At 42.3% G+C, this 24,869-nt stretch overlaps 1 pseudogene; it reads right to left on the reverse strand.

The window, feature by feature from the left end:
* The window catches only part of LOC149010883 (putative receptor protein kinase ZmPK1), a 62,397-nt pseudogene that overhangs the window by 35,732 nt on the left and 1,796 nt on the right, over window positions 1-24,869 (reverse strand).

The raw sequence follows: 24,869 nt of genomic DNA on the forward strand, positions 1-24,869 counted from the left end.
GTGATTGAGACCTTCCTAAAGAAGTACGGTGCTATGACTTAAAGCATGTCTGCCAATAGAGACCAGCATATGTAGAGTTAGATTCATACATTCATTGTTTGTTTCATACCATATTGCATTTATGTTTGTTCGAAATCCTGCCATTTATGTTATTATGGATTTAATCGCTTTACCGAGTTTCTTTGAAACTCATTCCTTTATTGTACAATGTTTGTTAGACTATTCTACGGTGTTCCGAATATCATGACGGCCCGTATGAAGAAGCGCAAGGAGAAGAGGCATATCTCCAGGAAGGTGATTGCGGTTACGACAATTACACTGAAGATCCCGCGAGTGGTTATGCTCCGTACGATGCTTAGTCCGACCATAGAGCGGAAGCGCCCTTGTGCCGTTTATGAGATTTATACTTATAGGGATATTGTCTATAAGATTGAGAACAATTTAGTTACCTATTGTACCTGCTAATGGGATTAGATTCTATCTTGCTTATTCTCTTTTAGAACTACTTTTCCGCTGGTTGTAGAGTGGGATTTCGCCTCACTTTACTTATCTGATTTAGACACTCTGATTATATCTAGTACTCTGATTTATATATGATTCATCTTTTCTTATTTGGATCTATGGTTTATCTTTCGCACTTTTATTATTATTGTTCATGATTATGTTATTGTTTATGTGGGAGGTTGATTACTCGATACCTGATCTTCGGGCTGTGGATCACACTCTCGGGTATGCCAAATAGGGTACCGGCTGGGAGGATGTGACAGATTGGTATCAGAGCCCAAGGTTCGAGGAAATCCTAACCACAAAAGACAATAACTGAACATTCCTAATTCATTGATTTGAAATGACTCCTCTACTCTTAGAAGTGAATAATAGAACACTTGGATTAGAAACTTAACCTATGAAGCATAACAGAACATTTCCGAATAACATACCATAATTATACTTAAACAAATGTCACTAATGCAAATAAAAGAAATGTGCATAATATACAATAATTAAGTGAAACAAAATGAACTTCATTAATTTCAAAAGCTTTTACAACGATTACATCCGAAATGCATAAATGAAAATCCTAGGGTACAGTCTATCTAGGTGATCTTCTCTCGATCTCTCGTATGCTCGAACTCCTCCGCTAGCCGAGTCACCCGATGCTCTATCCTATCCTGTCGTGACTCCATCCTCTCATACATCTGCTCCCGTCCGACCTCCATCCTCTCTAGCTTGGAAGTCATCGATCTCATCTCGTGCCCCAAGATCCGAAGTCTCCGGAACTGCGTGAGAAGGGCCACCCGCCTCGAAGTGTGATGAAGGAAACTCGTGATGCACCGGCTCAGCCTCGTGCATCTCTGTATCGTCTCCGGCCTGATCATCACTATCAGGACCGATATCCTCTCCTCCATCCTATGACTTCTGATCCTCATCCTCTGACTCCTCATCATCCTCACCCTCCGGACCAGGAGATCTCTCGATCGCTGCAGTCTCATCTCGACGAATGGTCCGAGTCCCGATGACGTATCCCCGTGAACCAGGTGTCCACCGGTGTATCCTCGAAACTCACCCCGAAATGCCCGAAGATCAAGGTCGGTAGCCTCCCATAGCAAAGGTTCCGCATGCTAGGCCGCAGAACCAAGTCCAAGCATGACCTGCTAAATGATGTAGGAGAGATCGATCTCGAAGCCCATGTAGATGCGGTAGATGACTAAGGCCTCCATCACCGTGACCCGATGGTGATGTCCGGCCTTCGGCATAATGTTTCAGCCGACTATGCGACCGATAATCCGTGCAGAATTCGTCATCCGTCCGCTGGTCCATGGAGTGAAGCATCGACCACTATCCCATAGTGTAGAGCATATCTCGCGTAGCTCGTACGGTATCAGATAGCTGTCCAAATCTGCCCTCGCAGTATCCACACACACCGCCGTGGATAGTAAGGAACCCGCAAGATCTCAGCCGGTGCTCGGGTGGAAAAGCGAATCTGAGTCCGGAAGACCCCGCTCCTTAGGACAAGTCTAAGTGGATGTCCTTGACCTCGAGCCTCCTCCTCGTGTAGGTAAGGTTGCTAAGAACAACCTCACTAGTTCCGGGTATACCAACAGATCCTCAGTGAAGAGATGAGTCCACTGCAATGTGTCAAATCTCTGCCGAATCCTAAAGACTCTGAGCTGGCGTAGGTGAAGTAGACGTCCCAACTCGATGTTACAGTAACTGAAGTAGGCCTCGTACAAAAACTCGGCCTGAGGTGTGTCGAATATGTCCGGTCTCCGAACCTCCTGTCTAGGCTCTAAAGGAACTTGACCTCTGCCCCTAAGTGCCCCTACAATGCGACCACGACCTCTACCTCGTCCTCGCCCTCCCCTCTGCATAGTGTGTATCTGTGAAAGAGACAAGAGACATTTCTAGTTAGTGCTACTTTAAGATTTGAGCCAAAAGGGTATTTTCGTAATTTTTTGGAAAATTTCAAATTTGGGGAAAATTTGATTTGAACATACTAGCATGTGCGCAATACTTGGAATTTCATGTCTATGAAGTTTGTTTGAAGAAAATCGATCGAAAACTTGAATTAAAGCGAAAAATTCAGCAAGAAGGAAAATTTGGGGATTTTGCAATTTAGGTCAAAATTGGATTTTTGAAAAGTTGAAATTGGTTAAATCAAATTTTATGGACCTATCTACAATATCATCTTGAGCATGTAGCATTTGATTTCGTGCGGAAATTTCAAGCGGTTTGTGAGAAAACGAAAATTTTCTAAAGATAACAATTTCGGTATGAAAACGTTGTGAGATGAACACCAATATGTTAGAACTTGTTGTCTATGCATGGCATTGTGTTTGAAACCTAAGGAATATGTTTCTAAGCATTCCTAAGCATGATTTCTAGCATTGGATACAAGCAAAGCATGGTTTTGATGGAAATGCAAACATGAGAAGATGAAAATGGAGGAAAGAATGAAAGATTTACCTTGTTTGTGTTGGTTGTGTGTTGAAGTGTTGTTGTTGAAGCACCAAAACACCTCAAGAACACTTGTAAGAACCTTTGGAGACTTTCCCTAGAGCTCTCTCACCTTTGAAAGAGGATAAAATGAAGTTGGAATGTGGAAATGAGGCTTATAATGCGAATTTTCGCATTGGATTGGCGACTCATTGGTCGACTTGATTGGTCGACCATCACTCGACCAATGGTCACAGAGACCTCTTTTGCTGTTGAATTTTTGGAAAATGTGATTTTTGCCTTATGGATTATTGTTTGATGACTATATGGATATATTTAAGCATGATTTAAGTTTTCAAATCATTTGGACTTGTGGTTTATGTTGAAACTTCGAAATTCGGTATTTTGATGTTCTCAGTTTTGCAGAATGGTTACTCTGAGAAGTGGGCGTGGTGAATCCAGTGGTCAAGGAGGTGGTGAAATACCTCAGGGAGGTGGTGAAATACCTCATGGAGGTGGTGAGATACCTAACGTTGATCAGGGTACCCATGAGATACCCGGTGCCCCGAATGTTGGAAGCTTCCGTGATATTGCCAATATTATGGGCAATATGATGCAGCAGAAGCAGCTCGGTTCAACCAGATGTTGGTGGGTTTCATGACTCGCACAATGAGACTCGAAGTGGTGCTAATGTGAATCCTCATGCCGCAGTCCTGAATGCGGGAGGTTTAGCTGGAACTCCTCATACTCGCCTGATGGAGAGTTTTCTGAAGATGCAAGTACCCACTTTCACTAGAGTTACCAAGGACCCCTTGTTTCCTAACAAGTGGCTTCGTGAGTTGGAGAAGGCTTTCCGACATCTACAATGCTCGGAAGCTCAGAAGGTTCTGTTTGCTGAACAGTTGCAACAAGAAGCCGATGCATGGTGGACCTCCACTCGGCCTGTTTTGGAAGGTTTGCATGCAGGAGTTGTAACTTGGGAGTTGTTCAAGGAGGCTTTTTGCTTGAATTATTTCCCGAGGCGTTGAAAGATGCGAAGGAAGCTGAGTTTATGGTTCTCACACAAGGATCTTTGTCCGTGTTGGAGTACCAACGAAGTTTGAGGAGCTTCATTTCTTTGCTCCAGCATTCTCCGAAGGTCGATCTCGCCAAAGCGAAGAAGTTCTTCAAAGGACTCGCGCCCGCCATTAAAGCTTACCTCACGGTCCAGCCTATAGTGAGCTATGCTCAAGTGGTGCGGAACTCGAAGAAGTTGGAAGAAACAGAGAAGGAAAGTGCACGTGTGCAAAGGCCCCGGCAGCCAAGGAACCCCGGGTTGGTGGATCGTAATGATCGGCGTTTTGTGAGACCTACACCCTACCCCACTCCTACCTTTCAGCCTAGGAGTGTAGGTCGAACTCGGGTTTTCAGCAGCCCGGCCGCTTAGGACAAGATGGCGGAAACCGACCACCGTGAGTGCAAGTGCTAGGCCCGTGAATGCGAATCCTAGGCCTTTTGTTCGAAGCCCTCTCGGGCAACTACCCCAGTTGGACCCAAAGAATCCTGTTTGCTTTTACCGCAAGCAAGCTGGTCATTTCGCTCGTGCCTGTCCGAGCGGCCCGTCCAAGAGCTCCTGCTCCAGTGGTGAAGAGTGCTCCTACTCCTCCCTCTCGGTAGAGTGTTCAGTATTTCCAATGCTGAGCAGATCCAAGCCATGAAGTGATTACAGGTGTACATTGTTAGTTGCTTCTATTTCGCATTTGTCTTATTTGATACGGGTGCATCTCATTCGTTCATGTCATCTCGCATTCATCAAGAAGACCGACCTAATCCCCGAGAAGTTGTCTAGTTGTTTATTGATTAGTACACCTACTGGTCCTGTTGTGAAACTAGATAAGGGGTTATCTAAATGTCCTGTGTTGATTGGTGAGAAGAACTTGGAAGCCAATTTTGTACTTCTTGATATGAAGGACTTCGATGTCATTTTGGGAATTGATTGGTTAACAGCCCACAAAGCTGTGTTTCTTTGTTCCTCAAAGAAGATTCAGTTCCATATTTTTGGAAGTCCGGTCTTAGAATTTCATGGTGAGAAGAGAAGGGTTTGTAAGAAGGTGTTGTCGCACCGATGCAAGTCTATGCCCTAGTGGATGATGCTTCATCTGAAGGCAAGGGTAAAGTGGAGAAAAGAGTCGATGAAGTAAGGGTTGTCTGTGACTTTGTTGATGTCTTCCCTGATGATCTATCGGGAGTGCCTCCAGACAGGGATGTCGAGTTTTCTATTGATCTCGTCCTTGGTGCCGCTCCGGTATCTAAAGCTCCGTATAGGATGGCTCCTACTGAGTTGAAAGAGTTGCAAAATCAGTTGAATGAACTCATTGATAGAGGTTTCATACAACCTAGTGTATCACCTTGGGGAGCTCCGGTCTTGTTTGTCAAGAAGAAAGACGGTAGTATGCGCCTGTGCATCGACTACCGTGAGTTGAATAAGCCGACTATCAAGAATAGATACCCGCTGCCCGTAATAGATGATCTCTTCGATCGGTTAAAAGGTGCAGTTGTGTTCTCAAAGATTGACTTAAGATCCGGATATCACCAATTGAAAGTGAAGTCTAGTGATATCTTCAAGACAGCTTTCCGAACACGGTATGGCCACTACGAGTTTAGGGTCATGCCCTTCGGATTGACCAATGCTCCTGCGGTGTTCATGGACCTCATGAACCGAGTATTTCACGATGTGCTTGATAAGTTTGTGATTGTTTTCATCGACGACATCTTGATCTATTCGAAGAGCGAAGAAGAGCATGCAAGCCATCTAAGTTTCACTTTGCAAAGGTTGCGAGAAAAGAAGTTGTACGCCAAGTTTAACAAGTATGATTTCTGGCTTAAGAGAGTAGTATTCCTTGGCCATGTGGTTTCAGCCGAAGGTATTCGTGTCGATCCTGAAAAAGTTCAAGCTGTGGCTGATTGGGAAAAACCGAAGTCGGTAACGGAAATAAGAAGTTTTCTTGGATTGGCGGGTTACTACAAAAGGTTTATTGAGAACTTTTCTCGGTTGGCTGCTCCTATGACTAAGTTGACCAGGAAAGAAGAAAAGTTTGTTTGGTCTGACGCCTGTGAGAAGAACTTCCAAGAGTTGAAAGATAGACAAGTGCCCCGGTTTTGACTATACCCGATAGTTCCGGTGGTATGACAGTTTATACCGATGCGTCAAAGATTGGATTGGGTTGCGATCGATGCAACATGGCAAGGTCGTAGCCTATGCTTCTCGGCAATTGAAAGATTATGAGCGAAATTACCCCACTCACGATCTAGAACTTGCCGCTGTTGTCTTTGCTTTGAAGATTTGGAGACATTACCTCTACGGTGAGAAGATTGCCATTTTCACGGATCATAAGAGTTTGAAATACTTCTTTACCCAAAAGGAGTTGAACATGAGACAAAGGAGATGGTTGGAACTAGTCTCCGATTATGATTGTGATATTCAAGATCACCCTGGGAAGGCAAACGTTGTTGCTGATGCTCTTAGTAGGAAGAACCAGAAGAAGACTTTGGATTTGAATGCTTTGAGTTTACCATTGTGGTCTTCTATTGAGAGTTTTGATTTGGAAATTGTCCCCGAGAATTCTGATTTTATTCTTTCGCCATGATGGCAAGATCTGGCCTTAGAGATAAAATTGTTGCTCAGAGAGTTCGACCAAGAACTTTTGATCAAAGTTGAGAAGATTTCTTCGAATCCCGAGTCGGACCCCGACTTTGGTATATCCATGGATGGTGCTTTATTGTTTAGAGGAAGACTGTATGCGTGCCTCGCAAACGAAGAAATTAAGAAGGAAATATTGAAGGAAGCACACCATCGGTCTTTTACTATACACCCGGGAAGCACCAAGATGTACAAGGACTTGAAGGAACATTTTTGGTGGATTGGTTTGAAGGCTGATGTTGATGATTTTGTTGCCAAGTGTGAGACTTGCCAACGTGTGAAAGCCGTTCGACAACCCCCATCTGGATTACTTCAACCTCTTCCTATTCCTAGTTGGAAGTGGGAGGATATCTCTATGGACTTTGTGACTAGCTTGCCTCGGACAAGTAAAGGCAATGACACTTGTGTGGGTGATTGTTGATAGGTTGACCAAATCAGCCCACTTCATTCCTATGAAGATCACTCATACTCGGATAAGCTAGCAAGGCTTTACGTGGATAATGTGGTTCGCCCGCATGGTGTGCCATTGAGTATTGTTTCTAATCGTGATCCTAGGTTCACCTCAAGGTTTTGGAATAGTTTGCGGAAGGCCTTGGGAACCCAATTGAACTTGAGTACAGCTCATCATCCACAAGTCGATGGACAATCTGAGCGGACAATTCAGACATTGGAAGACATGCTCAGATCTTGTGTGGTGGATATGGGTGGTAATTGGGATGAACACCTAGCTTTGGTTGAGTTTGCCTATAACAACAGTTATCAAGCAACAATAGGCATGGCTCCATTCAAGGCTTTGTATGGCAAGACTTGTAGGACACCTTTGTACTGGATCGAGACAGGTGAAAGAAAAGTCTTAGGTCCCGAGATGATTGAAGCTACGAGTGCTATGGTAGATATGATAAGAGAAAGGATTAAGTCCGCCCACCAAGACAGAAATCTTATGCTGATAAGAGAAGGACCGATTTGGAATTTCAAGTTGGAGAGAAAGTTTTTCCGAAGGTTTCACCAATGAAGGGTGTGATGAGATTTAATGTTAAGGGAAAGCTTAGCCCTCGTTTCATTGGACCTTTCGAGATTTTGGAAAAGGTTGGACCTATTGCGTATCGATTAGCATTACCTCCGCCTCTTGCTGGTGTTCACAATGTGTTTCATATTTCGATGCTCCGGAAATACATAGAGAATCTGGAACACATTTTGCAGCAAGCACCTGAAGGACTTAGTGCTGATTTGACCTACGATGAAGAGCCGGCCGAAATCTTGGATAAGAAGGACAAGCAGCTGCGGAATCGCACCATTCCTTTGGTGAAGATTCGATGGAAGAACCATACCCCTGAAGAAGCTTCTTGGGAGAAGGAAGAAGATATGAAGGAGAAGTTTCCTTACCTCTTTGGAAGCACAGGTACGCTTTCAATTTCGAGGACGAAATTTCTTTAAGGGGGGGAGAATGTAAAACCCAGCCCTAACCTTGACCCGGAAACCTTGTTATTTGTAGGTCCAAGGGACCCGAAGTAAAGTAAGAAGTCAGCTTTGGGCCATCCCAAAGGAGGACTTGGTGTCTGGCTTTGAATCCATGAGAGTTGATGATGAGATTCTATTTATGGAAACTGAATCTTGATGAAGATCGGATTAGTTGATGGACTTGGAGTGCTCTCTATCATGGTTTGAAGGCATTTCTACCTATTAGGTAAGTCACTTGATATGTGTGCAAAACCCCTTTAGGATTGGATTTGATCCGGGTCTTCAATTCCCCTGTTTAGGAGTTGTTGAACCGATTGGTCGACTGATTGGTCGACTGGGTCAGTCGACCAATGGTTGCTGTCTTTGGCAATTAGGTCTTGCGTGCTCTATTTAAGTCCAATCTCGAGTCTACTTCGTATTTTCTGCCTCCAAACTCTTTGGAACGAACCAAAGACCTCTCGCAAGTCATCTCCCTTGCATCCTTGGTGTTTTTCTTGACGGATCTTCGTCAAAACTCTTCCTTTTGCATCAAAGGTATGTCTACACTCTCTTTTTCTCCTCCATCTCTGTTTTTCTTTCCTTTTTGAGTTGAGACAATAGAGGAGATGCTGCATTCTCTGTTGCAAACATCTCTGGACTTGTCTCTCATGATCTTCCTAAGGATTAATGGCTAATGCAATGATCTTAACCATGATCATTGCAAGCTTTTGAAGGAATCATGATCAAATCATGATCTTGTCTTTGTTTATCTTTTGACTTGAATTCTGATCTCCTTAGATCTACTATATTGATCATGTTAGTAGTCAATTGCTGTGTTTTCTTTTCATGATCCATGATCTATAAATCTCTAGTTGTTTCTCTTCTACCATACCATGTTTTCTTCATGAATCATGATAGTTACATATATGGTAGGTTTTGTTTCCTTGTTTAGATTTATGCTCTTAGGTCTATTTTCTTGAAGATCTAAGTATGCCTTTCATGATACCTTTATCAGAATCAATGATTCATTCTCCTATTGTTCTTGTCTTTGATTTCTATCTTGAATTCTTCAAGAACCATGATTGATCTAATTATGGTAACTTTTTGTTTCCTAATTTGTATCTTGATGACTTGATTTGATTAGTGTTTTGAGATCCCCTATATGTTAGGATACTACTAATGTAGTTTACCCCTTGATTAGTACCCTTTTGAACCACCAAATTCGGATTTTATATCTTAAAACTCTGATTTTATAGGCTATCGCCTCGCATTGGTCGATCGATTGGTCGATCAAAGAGACCAATCCAATCGACCAATGAGTACAGCAACTCCAGAATTGGTCTGTTTTGGATGTTTTGGTATCTTTTCTGTTAGGGATCTTTCCTAATATGTTGTATACACTTGTTTAGGACCTTCTTCTCAAGTTTGTCAAGATCTTACTTGATTTCTTAGGATTCTTTTGCAAGTTATAAAAGGTAAGGATGGTTACTTCTTTAACAACATAAATTGCATATCTTTGTTTCTATATATGAATCTTGTTAATTTATTTCTTTAAATAGATTCTTATAATGTTATACTACTGTGGTACTGTCTTGATATCAGTAGCGTTACTTATTTATATTGAATTGACTCATGTATGATTTACTTACCAGTTATATACAAGTTAATTGTAATTATTGATTTCTTTCCATATATGAAGTTACCATATATGTGATGTTATGAATTGATGCTTGTGTATGCTTAAGTATGGTTTGGAAAGGAGAGGTGTCCTTTTGACACTTCTGTCCTTGGACAACTACGGGAATATTATGGGATGTTTCCGGAGATGCCCTCTGGACACCTTCCTAAACTGTTGGATGACATATCTAGGACTGTCTAGTAGTGTTGGGCTAAGATGTCCCGTTATGTCAGACCCTAATCGGAGGGGTATTGAGACCGAACGACCCGTGGTAGCAATGGGGATTCATGGGCGCTCAAGACCGGTAACCAACCAGTGAGAGGACAGAAATCACATTGTGGGGGCCATTTATTGGTAGGGTTGCATATGGATAGACTTGGGCTCACGGGCGCTCAAGACCGGTAACCAACCCGTGAGGGGACGTGAGAGCTTCCCGTTTACCATATGTGGATGACCAATAGGGTTGATGAGTCCGTAGTCAAGGACTATGAGGACTCTAGTGTGAAGGATACCGGAAAGGATCGTCAGGGACGAGGAATGGACGTATCTGGATCTGACTTGATGTAACTAAGTAGAAGACTTGCATTTGGCTAGGCTTTACCCTGACATACGCCGGTACTTAGACCAGTGGTGATGTGAGAGAGTGGCGACCTATACCCCCAACCATGGAATGTCCCGAGGGATGCCGGACCCATTACCAACTGATGATGAGTTATTGAGACCTTCCTAAAGAAGTACGGTGCTATGACTTAAAGCATGTCTGCCAATAGAGACCAGCATATGTAGAGTTAGATTCATACATTCATTGTTTGTTTCATACCATATTGCATTTATGTTGTTCTAAATCCTGCCATTTATGTTATTATGGATTTAACTGCCTTACTGAGTTTCTTTGAAACTCATTCCTTTATTGTACAATGTTTGTTAGACTATTCTACAGGTTCTGAATATCATGACGGCCCGTATGAAGAAGCGCAAGGAGAAGAGGCATATCTCCTGGAAGGTGATTGCGGTTACGACAATTACACTGAAGATCCCGCAAGTGGTTATGCTCCGTACGATGCTTAGTCCGACCATAGAGGGGAAGCGCCCTTGTGCCGTTTATGAGATTTATACTTATAGGGATATTGTCTATAAGATTGAGAACAATTTAGTTACCTATTGTACCTGCTATTGGGATTAGATTCTATCTTGCTTATTCTCTTTTAGAACTACTTTTCCGCTGGTTGTAGAGTGGGATTTCGCCTCACTTTACTTATCTGATTTAGACACTCTGATTATATCTAGTACTCTGATTTATATATTATTCATCCTTTTCTTATTTGGATCTATGGTTTATCTTTCGCACTTTTATTATTATTGTTCATGATTATGTTATTGTTTATGTGGGAGGTTGATTACTCGGTACCTGATCTTCGGGCTGTGGATCACACTCTCGGGTATGCCAGATAGGGTACCGGCTGGGAGGATGTGACACCAAGGTGATACACTAGGCTATATAAAACCTCTATCTATGTGCTCATTCAAATGGTTTTGTAGTTCTTTCAGTTCGGTAGGAGCCATTCTATACAGAGCTTTAGATACTAGAGAAGGACCAGGGATGAGATCAATAGAAAACTCAACATCCCTATCTGGAGGCACTCCTGACAGATCATCAGGAAAGACATCAACAAAGTCGCAGACAATCTTGACTTCATCAACTCTCTTCTCTTCGTTAACCTTGCCTTCAGATGAAGCATCATCCACTAATGCGTAGACTTGCATCAGTGCTGACATGGTCTTCTTACCAATCCTTCTTCTCTTGCCTTGAAATTCAAAGACTGGACTTCCACAGATCTGAAACTGAATTCTCCTTGAAGAACAAAGAAATACGGCTTTGTGGGCTGTCAACCAATCGATTCCCAAAATGATATCAAAGTCATTCATATCAAGAAGTACTAAGTTGGCTTCCAAGTTCTTCTCACCGATCAAAACAGGACATTTAACTTATCCCTTATCTAGTTTCACAGCAGGACCAGTAGGTGTGCTAATCAATAAACAACTAGATAATTTCTCAGGCATTAGGTCAGTCTTCTTGATGAATGCAGATGATATGAACGAATGGGATGCACCCGTATCAAATAGGACAAATGCAGGGATAGAGGCAACTAACAATGTATCTGTAATCACATCATGGCTTGCATCTTGTTCAGTACCGAAATTACTGAACACTCTACCGGAGGGAGGAGCAGGAACATTCTTCACTAACGGAGCAGACTGCTGAACAGGCCTCTTCGGACAGGCACGAGAAAATGGTCAGTCTGCTTGCAGAAAAAGCAAACAGAATTACTAGGTCCAACTGGAGTAGCTGCAACTGGGGGCTACTGTGAAACCCAGTCCTAACCTAACCCTGACCTTGACCCGGTAACCCGGTTGTTTTTAGGTCCGAAGACCCGGAGTAAAGAAAGAAGCCAACTATGGGCTATCTCAGTAGAAGACATGGTGTTTGACTCTGAACCCATGGATGTTGTTGATGGAGTTCCATACTTGGATGTCTGTGTAGATTTGGAAAGGAAGCTGCAGTTGTCTGAAGATGAGATTAGTTGCAGGACTTGGAGTATTATCTGACCTGGTTTGAAGGTATTTCTTCACACTTGACATGTTACTTGATGTGTATGCAAAAGCCCATAAGGTTTAAAGCCCATTTGATCCTCCAAATCCTTGATTATTCCTTACTTTTTGCCTTGGTCGACTGACTGGTCGAGTGGGCCACTCGACCAAAGGAAGGTGAAATCCGAGAAATTGTAATTTTAGGGTTTTTCACTCTTATTTAAACCCTACTTCGTATTTCTATGTTACGGCTGCCTCCTAAACACTTTGTGAACGTGAGAACACCTCTCCGAAACTCTCTCTGGTGATTTTGAAGATTCCTCTGCAGGTCTGAAGCCTCTCTTCTCTGTTCTTACAATTCAAGGTTAGAATCTCTTCTGAATTATTAATTTTCTTTTCTTGATCTTGTTCTTGATTGAGATCAGAAAGTTGATGCTGCATCCTTGCAGCCATCCCTTCGTGATCTCCTTCGTTTCTTTGAGATCTATGATCATCCCTAGTCGAAGATTTTCTTGAAACCCTAACCCTAGTATGATCTTCTGGAAACTCTTGTTAACCTCCCATGTGAGGGAAACCTCATGGGCAATGTTTCTGTTAACCTAAATTAGCTTTCCTATGATTTTCTTATTGCTTTTGGCCAATTAATTATTTTTCTTTCATTCTATGATCTCAACCTTTTTATGGGAACCATAAGGTTGAAACCCTAATTTCTTGGGTTAGATCAAGAACCCAAATTTTCCCCATGACTTGATGTTTTTATCTTACTATATGATCCTAATATACCTTAGGAAGTTCCCCTTCGAATTTCGGATCAATCCGACTTCAAACGAGGAAGTTATGGCCAAAGCAGTCTGTACAATTCCGTCTCGAGCTTGCTTGGTCGACTCCTTGGTCGAGTGGGGCAGTCGACCAAGCACTCGACCAAAGGAGTCAGTAGCTTCATTTTTTGCCCAATTTGATTCGTTTGCTCTCTGATCTTTTAGGCATCTTTCCTAATGTTGTATCTATGATTGTTAGGAGTCTATTTGCTAAGTTTGGAGTTGCTCTCTTTGATTTTTGGATCATATTCTTCGATAATCAGGTAAGGACAGTTGATTCCTTAACTACATAGGTTGCTTGTTCTCTGGTTTCTACTTTGCGAAACTATGATTTTACATACTGTTATTGTATTTTAATTCTGATCTCCTACTGTGAGAACAATAGCACTTGTGTATGTTATCCTTTTTATTATTCATGTTATATGAGTTAATTATTACTGCTTAATCTGATCTTGCTTTTACATTCTCTTTGTATATGATGAACTGTTGGTTGTGTATGTCATGACTGATCTGAGAATGTGTTTGCCTAGGTATGGTTTGGGATTGGGGAGTGTCCTTTTGACGCTTCTGTCCTTGGACATCGGAGGGAATAGTATGGGATGTTCTCCGAAGATGCCCATCGACGCTTTCCCGAATCATTGGTTGTCATACCTAGGGATGTCTAGTAGTGTTTGGCTAGGATTTACCCCTGTTATATCAGACCCGAATCGGAAGGGTATTAAGACCGAACGACCCGTGGTAGCGAATGTGATTCACGGGCGCTCAAGACCGGTAACCAACCCGTGAGAGGACGGGAATCATATTTTGGGGATCATTTATTGGAGGGTTGCATATGGCTAGACTTGGGCTCATGGGCGCTCAAGACCGGTAACCAACCCGTGAGAGGACATGAGAGCTTCCCGTTTACCATATGTGGATAACAATAGGGTTGATGAGTCCGTAGTCCGAGTTGGTCGGTGCCATAGGATACGCTGACTCTAGGGTGAAGGATACGGAACCGAGTTGGTCGGTGCCATAGGGAAAGTATCCGGATCTGACATGATATAACTGACTAGATGACTTGCATTGGGCTAGGCTTTTCCCTGACATGCGCCGGTACTTATGCCAAATTCTTGTGAGAGAGTGTGTTGACTTAACCCCTTACCATGGTTTGTCCTGAGGGATGCCCGGACCCACTGCCTACTGGAGCCGAGTGACTGACCTACCTAGAGTAGTATGGTGCTATGACTTAAAGCATGTCTACCATAGAGACCAGCATACATAGAGTTTAGATGCATTCATACTTTATCTGTTCCATATTGCATTGCATCATGTTATGTTTTGCCACATGTTATCTATGATGTTATGGATTAACTTGCCTTACTGAGTTTCTTCGAAACTCATTCCTTTTTGTACATTTTCTTGTTAGATTATCCTGCAAGTACAAGGTATTATGACTAGCAGTATAGTGAAGTGCAAGCCGATGAAGCGTATTTCACGCAAGGTGCTGGCGACAATCAAGCTTACTCTGATGATCCCCCGGCGGATCAAGCTGCGTACTACTTTTGAAGGCAGCATAGAGTTAGAACAGATCCGTTGGATTGATGAAGTCCACACTTATGAAGATGTCATCTATAAACTTGAAGACTCATATTCTTAGTTTATTTATTAGTACATTGGTTTCAGTTGTATTTCATTTTAAACTTTCATTCTACGTTCCGCTATGTTTGTGAAGTGAGTTTCCGCCTCACTTTACTTATCTTGATATCTTCGGATATCTGGTATCTTTTCCGCACTCTAATTATATCATTTATTCTTTCTTGAGTTAAATCTTTTGTTTATAATATTAAACCTTGATTAATTACTGTTTATGATTATGTTATTGTATATGTGGGAGGATGATTTCCTCGATACTTGATCTTCGGGGTTGTGGATCACACTCCCGGGTATGCTAGTTAGGGTACCGGCTGGGGGGATGTGACAGCTACTGAACCAAGGGCCTAGGATTTGCATTCATAGGCCTAGCATTTGCATTCATCGGTGGTCGATTCCCCGCCGTGCGACTATACTGGCCGGGCTGTTGAAATCCAGGACTTTGACCTACACTCCTAGGCTGGAAAGCGGGAGTAGGGTATGGTGTAGGTCTCACAAAGCGCCGATCATTACGGTCCACTAAACTAGGATTTCTGGACTACCAGGGCCTTTGCACACGCGCGCTCTCCTTCTCAGTCTCTTCCAACTTCTTCGAGTTCTACACCACTTGAGCATAGCTCTCAATAGGCTGGACAGTGAGATATGCTTTAATGGCAGGACGCAATCCTTTAAAGAACTTCTTCGCTTTGGCAATGTCAAGCTTCAAGGAGTCTGGAGCAAAGAAGTGAAGCTCTTCAAACTTTTGTTGGTACTCCAACACAGACAGAGGTCCCTACATAAGAGCCATAAATTTAGCCTCCTTCACATCTTTCACTGCTTTTGGGAAATAGTTCTTGTAGAAAGCTTCCTTGAACAAATCCCACGACACAACGCCCTGCATGCAAGCCTTCCAAAATAGGCCGAGTGGAGATCCACCTGGTGTCAGCTTCATGTTGCAACTTCTGTTCGGAAAACAGAATATTTTGGGCTTCAGAACATTGTAGATGTCGAAAAGCCTTCTCCAACTCACGAAGCCACTTGTTAGGAAACAAGGCATCTTTGGACACTCCGATGAAGGTGGGCACTTGCAGCTTCAGGAAACTCTCCATCAGACGTGTATGAGGAGTTCCGGCCAACCTTTCCGCATTTGGGACCACAGCATGAGGAATTTCGTTAGCACCAACATGATTCTCATTGAACAGAGTCATGAAACCCACCGGCATCTGATTAAACTGGGCTGCTTGTTGTTGCATCATATTGCCCATTATGTTGGCAATATTGCGGAAACTACTGATGTTCGGGCATCGGGTATGTCATGGTTACCCTGATCACCAGTATGGGTCTGTTGATCAGAACCACCATTGGGTATCTCACCACCTCCGAGAGGTATCTCATCATGACCATGACTACTGGATCCACCACGTCCACTTCTCAAAAGAACCATTCTGCAAAAACTGGAAGAACCAAAACACCAAATTTCGAAGTTTCATCATAATCCACAAGTCCAAATGATTTGAAAATTTAAATCATGCTTAAATACATCCATTTAGTCATCAAACAATAATCCATAGGACAAAGATCACTTTTTCCAAAAATTCAATAGAAAATGAGGTCACTGGGTCCATTGGTCGATTGGTTCAGTCGACCAATCCGTCGACCAATGCTAACAGCACGCGAAAAATCAGGTTTTAAGGTGTAAACCTCATTCAAACCTCATTTCAAACCTTGCACACTTGAGGGAGAACTCTAGGGTAAAGGTGCTAGGGCATTTCTAAGTGTTCTAAGAGTGGATTGGTGCTTCAACACAACTCTTCAACACTCAACGATCAACATACAAGGTAAACCATTCATTCTCAACTCAAATGCATCTTCTCATGTTAGCATTTCACCAAAAAACTTGTTTTACTTGTGTCTATAGTTAGAAATCATGTCTAGGAATACTTAGAAACATATTCCATGAGTTTTAAACACAATTCCATGCATAAACAACAAGTTCTAACACTATCTTGAGTTTTCTCATCGTTAACGCAACCGAAATCGCCAAACTTTAGAAAAAACTTGATTTCTCCCAAACCGCTTGGAGTTTTCGCACAAAATCAAATGCTACATGCTCAAAATGATATAGTGAATGTGTGCATGTAGTTTGATTCAACCAATTCCAGAATTTTCAAAACTTACCTCAAATCAAAACTCTCAATAGAAGACAACAAAGGTAGACTCAAAGCATTCAAATCCAAAGTCTTCTTCTAATACTTCCTACTAAGAGCATAAGCAACAACGTTTGCCTTACCAGGGTGATACTGAATATCACAATCATAATCAGAGACTAGTTCTAACCATCTTCTTTGCCTCATGTTCAACTCCTTTTGGGTAAAGAAGTATTTCAAATTCTTATGATCCGTGAAAGTGGCAATCTTCTCACCGTAGAGGTAATGTCTCCAAATCTTCAAAGCGAAGACAACAGCGGCAAGTTCTAGATCGTGAGTGGGGTAATTCCGCTCATAATCTTTCAATTGCTGAGAAGCATAGGCTACGACCTGACCATGTTGCATCAGTACACAACCCAAACCAATCTTTGACGCATCAGTATAGACTGTCATACCACCGGAACTATCAGGTATAGTCAAAACCGGGGCACTTGTCAATCTATCCTTCAACTCTTGGAAATTCTTCTCACAAGCGTTAGACCAAACAAACTTCTCTTCTTTCCTGGTCAACTTAGTCATAGGAGCAGCCAATCGAGAAAAGTTCTCAATAAATCTTATGTAGTAACCCGCCAATCCAAGGAAACTTCTTATTTCTGTCACCATCTTCAGTCTTTCCCAATCAGCCATAGCTTGGACTTTTTCAGGATCGACACGAATACCTTCGGCTGAAACCACATGGCCGAGGAATACTACTCTCTTGAGCTAGAAATCACACTTGCTAAACTTGGCGTACAACTTCTTTTCTTGCAATCATTGCAAAGTGAAACTTAGATGGCTCGCATGCTCTTTATCATTCTTCGAATAGATCAAGATGTCGTCGATGAAGATAATCACAAACTTATCAAGCACATCATGAAATACTCGGTTCATGAGGTCCATAAACATTGCAGGAGCATTAGTCAAACCAAAAGGCATGACTCTGAACTCATAATGGCCGTACCTTGTTCGGAAAGCTGTCTTGAAGATATCACTTGGCTTCACTTTCAACCGGTCATATCCAGATCTCAAGTCAATCTTCGAGAACACAGCTGCACCCTTCAACTGATTGAAAGAGATCATCAATTCTGGGCAGCGGGTATCTATTCTTGATGGTCAGCTTATTCAACTCACGGTAGTCGATGCACAGATGCATACTACCATCTTTCTTCTTGACAAACAAAACCGGAGCTCCCCAAGGTGACACACTAGGTTGTACGAAACCTCTATCAATGAGCTCATTCAACTGGTTTTGTAACTCCTTCAACTCAGTAGGAGCCATCCTATACGGAGCCTTAGATACCGGAGCGGCACCAGGGATGAGATCAATGGAAAACTCAACATCCCTATCTGGAGGCACTCCCGATAGATCATCAGGGAAGACATCAACAAAGTCACAGACAATCTTGACTTCGTCAACTCTTTTCTCCGCTTTACTCTTGCCTTCAGATGAAGCATCATCCACTAGGGCATAGACTTGCATTAGTGCAGACAGTATCTTCTTACAAACCCTTCTTTTCTCACCTTGAAATTCAAATGCCGGACTTCCACAAATATGGAACTGAATCTTCCTTGAGGAATAAAGAAACACAGCTTTGTGGGCTGTTAACCAATCAATTCCCAAAATGACATCGAAGTCCTTCATATCAAGAAGTACCAAATTGGCTTCCAAGTTCTTCTCACCAATCAACACAGGACATTTAACTAACCCTTTATCTAGTTTCACAACAGGACCAATAGGTGTACTAATTAATAAACAACTAGACAATTTCTCAGGGATTAGGTCAGTCTTCTTAATGAATCAAGATGACATAAACGAATGAGATGCACCCGTATCAAATAAGACAAATGCAGGAATAGAAGCGACTAACAATGTACCTGTAATCACATCATGGCTTGCATCTTGCTCAGCACTGGAAATATTGAACATCTACCAGAGGGAGGAGCAGGAGCATTCTTCACCACAGGAACAGGCTGCTGGGAAGGCCGCTTCGGACAGGCACAATCAAAATGACCAGCTTGTTTACAAAAAAAGCAAACAGGATTGCTGGGTCCAACTGGAGTAGCTGCAACAGAGGGCTTCTGAACAAAAGGCCTAGTATTCGCATTCACAGGCCTAGCACTGGCATTCACTAGTGGTCGATTCCTGCCATACTGTTTGAACTGGCCGGGCTGCTGAAAACCAGGGCTCTGACCTACACTCCTAGGCTGAAAAGCAGGAGTGGGGTAGGGTGTAGGTCTCACAAAACGCCGATCATTATGATCCACCAATCACGGGTTCCTAGGCTGCCATGGCCTTTGCACACGTGCATTCTCCTTCTCAGTTTCTTCCAACTTCTTCGAGTTCTACACCACTTGGGCATAGCTCACTATAGGCTGAACAGTGAGCTAAGCTTTAATGGCAGGGCGCAGTCCTTTGAAGAACTTCTTCGCTTTGGCGAGATCAAGCTTCAGAGGATCAGGAGCAAAGAAATGAAGCTCCTCAAACTTCTGTTGGTACTCCAACACAGACAAAGATCCTTGTGTGAGAACCATAAACTCAGCTTCCTTTGCATCTTTCACCGCCTCAGGGAAATAATTCATGCAGAAAGCTTCTTTGAAAAACTCCCAAGTTACAACACCTGCATGCAAACCTTCCAAAACAGGCTGAGTGGAGGTCCACCATGCGTGAGCTTCATGTTGCAACTTTTGCTCAGCAAACAGAATCTTTTGGGCTTCAGAACATTGCAGATGTCAAAAAGCCTTCTCCAACTCACGAAGCCACTTGTTAGGAAACAAGGGGTCCTTGGTAACTCCAATGAAAGTGGGCACTTGCATCTTCAGGAAACTCTCCATCAGACGAGTATGAGGAGTTCCAGCTAAACCTCCCGCATTCAGGACTGCGACATGAGGATTCACATTAGCACTAGCACGAGTCTCATTATGCAGAGTCATGAAACCCGCCAGCATTTGATTAAACTGGGCTGCTTGCTGCTGCATCATTTTGCCCATGATATTGGCAATATCATGAAAGCTTCCAACATTCGGGGCACCGAGTATGTCATGGGTACCCTGATCATCATTGTTGGTCTGCTGATCATGACCACCATTGGGTATCTCATCATGACCACCATTGCTCTTGCGGATCCACAACGTCCACTTATCAGAGTAACCATTCTGCAAAAACTGAAAACATCAAAAACACCAAATTTTGAAGTTTCATCATAATCCACAAGTCCAAATGATTTGAAAATTTAAATCATGCTTAAATACATCCATTTAGTCATCAAACAATAATCTATAGGACAAAAATCACATTTTCCAAAAATTCAACAGAAAATGAGGTCACTGGGTCCATTGGTCGATTGATTGGTCTACTGGCCCAGTCGACCAATGCTCACAGAATACGGAAATTCGCATTTTAAGCCTCATTTCCTCATTCCAACTTCATTCTATCTTCTTCCAAACGTGAGAGAGCTCTGGGAAAGTCTCCAAAGGTTCTTCCAAGTGTTCTTGAGGTGTTTTGGTGCTTCAACAACAACACATTCATCACATACAAGGTAAATCTTTCATTCCTTCTTCCATTTTTATCTTCTCATGCTTGCATTTCAACAAAAACCATGTTTTGCTTGTATCCAATGTTAGAAATTATGCTTAGGAATACTTAGAAAATTTTCCCTAGGTTTTAAACACAATGACATGCATAGACAAAAAGTTCTAACACATTCTTGCACATCTCATAACGTTTTCGTACCGAAATCGTTAACTTTAGAAAAATTTCGATTTCTCACAAACCGCTTGGAGTTTTCGCACGAATTCAAATGCTACATGCTCAAGATGATATTGTAGATATGTCCATATAATTTGATTCAACCAATTTCAACTTTTCAAAAATTCCATTTTGACCTAAATTGCAAAATCCCCAAATTTCCTTCTTGCTGAATTTTCCACTTTTAACCAAGTTTTCGATCGATTTACTTCAAATAAAGTTCATGATCATGCAATTCCAAGTATTGTGCACATGTTAGTATCTTCAAATCAAATTTTCCCCAAATTTGAATTTTTCCAAAAAATTATGAAAATACCCTTTTGGCTGAAATCATGAAATAGCACTAACTAGCAATGTCTTTTGTCTCTTCCACAGACATACACTATGCAGAGAGGAGGGCAAGGACGAGGTCATGGTCGTATTGTAGGGGCACTCAAGGGCAGAGGTCAGGTTCCTTCAGAGCCTAGACAGAAGGTGCGGAGACCAGACATGTTCAATACACCACAGGCCGAGTTCTTGTTCGAGGCCTACTTCAGTTACTGCAACATCGAGCTGGGACATCTATTTCACCTTCGTCAGCTCAAGTCTTTAGGATTCGGCAGAGATTTGACACTATGCATTGGACACATCTCTTCACCGAGGATTTGCCGGTATATCCGGAGCTGGTGAGGTTGTTCTTCAGCAACCTTACATCTACAGAGGAGTCTAGAGGTCCAGGACATCCGCTTCGGCTAGTCCTCAGGAGCAGGGTCCTTCAGACACGGATCCACTTCTCCACGAGATCATTGGCTGAGATCTTGCAGGTTCCTTACTACCCACGGCAGTGCGTGTGGATACCTGCGGGGGCAGGGATCGACAGTTACTTGATGCCGTATGAGCTGCACGAGATTTGCTCTACACTGTGGGATAGTCGCCGATGCCACACTCCGTGGACCAGCGGGCGGATGACTGATTCAGCACGGATCATCGTCGCATTGTCGGCCGAAACATTATGTCGAAGGCTGGACATCACCATCGAGTCACAGTGATGGAGGCCTTAGTCATCTGCCGCATCTACATGGGCTTCGAGATCAACCTTTCTTACATCATTCAGCAGGTCATGCTGGACCTGGTTCTGCGGCCTAGCATGCAAAACCTTTGCTATGGGAGGCTACTGACTTTGATCTTCCAGCATTCCGGAGTGAGTTTCGAGGATACACCAGTGGACACCGGTTCTCCGGGGATACACGATCGGGACTAGGACCATTCACCGGATGAGGCTGAGACAGACAGTGAAATCTCCTGGTCCAGAGGATGAGTCTAATGATGGAGGAGAGGATGTCGGTCCTGATAGTGATGATCCGGCCGAAGATGATATAGAGATGCATGAGGCTGAGCCGGGGCATCACGAGTATCCTTCTTCATCACACTTCGAGACAGGTGGTCCATCCCATGCAGTTCTAGAGACTTTAGATCTCGGTGCACAGATGAGATCGATGACTTCCATGCTGGAGAGGATGGAGGTCAGACAGGAGCAGATGTATAAGAGGATGGAGTCACGACAGGATAGGATAGAGCATCAGGTGACTCAGCTAGCAGAGGACTTCAGATCTTTCAGAGATCAGAGGAGATCACCTAGATAGATTGTACTTTAGGAGACCACTCTATCACATCCACCTAGCCGGTACCCTACCTGGCATACCCGAGTGTGTAATCCACAGCCCCGAAGACCAAGTATCGAGTAATCAACCTCCCAAATAGACAATAACATAATCATGAACAATAATAATCAATGTGCAAAAGATAAACCAAAGATCCAAATAAGGAAAGAATAAGCCATATATAATCAGAGTAGGAAAGACAATCAGAATATCAAATCAATAAAGTAAAGTGAGGCGGAATCCCACTCTACAACCAGCGGAAATGTAGTACTAAAAGAAAAGGAAAAGAATGAAAACTAATCCCAATAGCAGGTACAATAAGTAACTAAATTGTTCTCAATCTTATAGACAACATCTCTATAAGTATAAATCTCAAAAATGGCACAAGGGCGCTTCCACTCTATGGTCGGACTAAAGCATCGTACGCAGAATAACCACCCGCGGAATCTTCAGTGTAATTGTCGTGAATCGCAATCACCTTCTCGGAGATATGCCTCTTCTCCTTGCGCTTCTTCATACGAGCAGTAATGATACTTAGAACCTGTAGAGTAGTCTAACAAAACATTGTACAAAAGGAATGAGTTTCAAAGAAACTCAGTAAGGCAGTTAATCCATAACAACATAAATAGCAGGATTTCAAAGCAAAGTAAAATGCTATATGATATGAAACACATGATGCAATATGATTCTAACTCTATGTATGTTGGTCTCTATTGGCAGACATGCTTTAAGTCATAGTACCGTACTTCTTTAGGAAGGTCTCATCACACAACGCCTTTTGGTAGTGGGTTCGGCATCCCTCGGGACATTCCATGGCTGGGGGTATAGGTCACCACTCTCTCACATCACCATTGGTCTAAGTACCGGCGCATGTCAGGGTCAAAGCCTAGCCAAATGCAAGTCTCCTACTCAGTTACATCAAGTCAGATTCAGATACGTCCATTCCTCGCCCCTGGCGATCCTTTCCGGTATCCTTCACACTAGAGTCCTCATAGTCCCTGACTACGGACTCATCAACCTTATAGGTCATCCACATATGGTAAACGGGAAGCTCTCACGTCCCCTCAATGGTTGGTTACCGGTCTTGAGCGCCCATGAGCCCAAGTCTATCCATATGCCACTCTACCGATAAATGGCCTCTTTCGAGTATCCACAATGTTATTCCTGTCCTCTCACGGATTGGTTACCGGTCTTGAGCGCCCATGAATCCCCATTGCTACCACAGGTCGTTCGGTCTCAATACCCCTCCGATTAGGGTCGACATAACGGGACATCCTAGCCAAACACTACTAGACAATCCTAAATATGTCATCCAACAGTTTAGGAAAGTGTCCAAAGGGCATGTCCGGAAACATCCCATAATATCTTTACCAAAAAAAAAAAAAAAAAAAAAACATCCCATAATATTCCCGTAGTAGTCCAAGGACAGAAGTGTCAAAAGGGCACCTCTCCTTTCCAAACCATACTTAAGCATACACAAGCATCAATCCATAACATCACATATATGGTAGCTTCATATATGGAAAGAAATCAATAATAACATCCAACTTGTATACATTTGGTAAGTAAATCATACATGAGTCAATTTAATATAAACAAGTAATGCTATTGATATCAAGATAGTACAACAGTAGTATAACATTGTAAGAATCTAATTAAAGAAATAAACTAACAATATTCAAATATAGAAACTAAGATATGCAATCTATGTAGTTAAGGAAGTAACCATCCTTACCTTTTATAACTCGCAAAGGAATCTTAAGAAATCAAGTAAGATCTTGACAAACTTGAGAAGAATGTCCTAAACAAGTGTATACAACATATTAGGAAAGATACCTAGAAGGAAAGATATCAAAACATCCAAAACATACCAAATATGGAGTTGCTGTACTCATTGGTCGATTGGATTGGTCTACTATCTCAGTCGACCAACCGAGACAGTGGCCTTCAAAAATCAGAATTTTTAGGAATAAAGAACCGAATTTGGTGGTTCAAAAGGGTACTAAACAAGGGGTAAACTACAATGGCAGAATCCTAGTATATAGAGGACTTCAAAACACTAATCGAATCAAGTTTTCAAGTTACAAATTAGGAAACAAAAGTTACCATAATTAGATCAATCATGGTTCTTGAAGAATTCATAGTAAAAATCATGGACAAGAACAATAGGATGATGGATCATTGATTGTGATAAAGAAATCATGAAAAGCATGCATAGATCTTCAAGAAAATAGATCTAAGACTGAAGAACATGAATCTAAATAAGGAAACAAAACTTACCATAGATGTATCAGTCATGATTCTTGAAGAAAGCATGGTATGATAAAGGAGAAATAACTAGAGATTGATAGGTTATAGATCTTGTAAAGAAAACACAGCGATTGACTACTAATATGATCAATAAAATAGATCTAAGAATATCAGAATTTAAATCAAAGATAAACAAAGACAAGATCATGATTTAGATCATGATTCCTTCAAAAGCTTGCAATGATCATGATTTAGATCATTGCTTTTGCCATTAATCCTTAGGAAATCATGAGGGATAAGTA

The sequence above is a fragment of the Hakea prostrata genome, chromosome 7 (assembly GCF_041222555.1).
Source record: "Hakea prostrata isolate BN-2017 chromosome 7, UWA_Hpros_2, whole genome shotgun sequence".
In the NCBI taxonomy this organism is placed as follows: Eukaryota; Viridiplantae; Streptophyta; class Magnoliopsida; order Proteales; family Proteaceae; genus Hakea; species Hakea prostrata.